The sequence below is a fragment of the Mastomys coucha genome, unplaced genomic scaffold, assembly GCF_008632895.1.
Source record: "Mastomys coucha isolate ucsf_1 unplaced genomic scaffold, UCSF_Mcou_1 pScaffold14, whole genome shotgun sequence".
In the NCBI taxonomy this organism is placed as follows: Eukaryota; Metazoa; Chordata; class Mammalia; order Rodentia; family Muridae; genus Mastomys; species Mastomys coucha.
In genome coordinates this window covers 44,567,772-44,569,157 of record NW_022196896.1, presented here as the reverse complement: position 1 = coordinate 44,569,157, position 1,386 = coordinate 44,567,772, and the positions used below count along the sequence as shown (strand labels likewise).

At 42.7% G+C, this 1,386-nt stretch overlaps 1 protein-coding gene and 1 long non-coding RNA gene across 4 annotated transcripts in view; one reads left to right on the top strand and one right to left on the bottom strand.

Moving 5' to 3' along the window:
• The window catches only part of LOC116088193, a 14,772-nt gene extending 13,647 nt beyond the window's left edge, over positions 1–1,125 (top strand). For both annotated transcript variants that reach the window (XR_004117812.1, XR_004117813.1), the window contains one exon: positions 531–1,125. This is a non-coding gene — a long non-coding RNA (uncharacterized LOC116088193). The remainder of the gene's footprint in view (positions 1–530) is intronic.
• Positions 1–1,386, bottom strand: part of Kcnb2 (potassium voltage-gated channel subfamily B member 2) — a 475,981-nt gene that overhangs the window by 88,182 nt on the left and 386,413 nt on the right. The window lies entirely within an intron of this gene.

The window sequence follows — 1,386 nt, the reverse complement described above, 5'->3', positions numbered from 1 at the left end:
TTTTTGAGACAGGGTCTTAAGTAGTAGCCCAGGTTAACCTCAAACTCAATATGTAGTTGAAGTGACACCGAGCTCTTACTCCTCCTCCACTTTCAAGTTCTGGGATTATAGGCTCCCTAGTGTTTCTTTTAAGAGCCAGTCCTTTTCTGGGGTGTCATCAACTAGAACTGACCTAAATGTCTCCTTCCTGATACTAGCTTTTTTGGTACCAGAAGGAACCAAGCAAGCTTTCAAAGGAGGCAAGCAACAGTCATATCCATCTATGATTCCTATGAAGCACATCAATGGCAGCATAGAATGATAACCATACAAGTGCTAGTGGCATATATGCCTTGGATGTAACCAATCGTTCTACAATTGTATTTAAGCCCACTCAATAAAAGTGATGCCATGCCTGTACTAGAAACTTAGCTAACTTAACTTATTCAGTGCTAGTGAAGTCATGGTTACTAGAGAATCTACAACCACTGTTTTACTAAGCAGCATAATACCTAACAACAATCTCTGAACATTTGTTCTTATACCAACAGATAAATGCTGTCTTCACCCTTCATCAAGGAAATCTCTCTGCAACAGATGAAGAACATTGTATAAAACCACAACTAATCAAATGCAGAGCTATGGAGCCTAGTCCCAACAAAACACTCTCACACCTAAGGCTCAAGAAACATTTCAGAAGATGGAGCAAGAAGATTTTAAGAACCAGAGGATCAAGGAATTTGCTGTGAGATTGTGTCTGTGTGTAACATCAGAAGCTACACCTGTAAAGTCCCACCAACATGACTGCCCAGGCATTGGCTGAACGAAGAAGACACTAATAAATGTTCAGAGCTGGATGGGGGAAATCCCAGAAGGCATCAGCCCTAACTGAAGTAGACAGAAACTAAGTAAAGCTGTGAGCAGGAGACATAGTCCTTCCTGGGAAAGAGTACATGAATGGGCTGTCCAGTGCCAAATGGTCAGCCTGAAAACAAACATACAAGTAATATTATATGTACTCAGATGGTGGACCACGGTAGGGACTGATTGACATGGTTCCTGCCCCTGGAACAGAGCCAGCAGGGAGTGGCCTCCATGAGTTGCTGTGAACATATGGCTTGTGTGTATAAAAGTATAAGTATCTTACTCCATGTTCCTCCTTTGAGGAATGATCTCTCTGCCAAGGTTAATGACTCCAGGATAAACAGAGGCAGCACGAATCTGGGGGGTGAGGGTGTGTGTATTGTCTCAGCAACATGGTAGAATGTTGTGACCTTCAGGACAGCCCTTAAGGCTATGGGAAAAAATGCTGAAAACATGAGTTCAAAAATATATATAATTGCCAGGTAGTGGTGGCACATGCCTTTAATCCCAGCACTTGGGAGGCAGAGGCAGGTGGATTTCTGA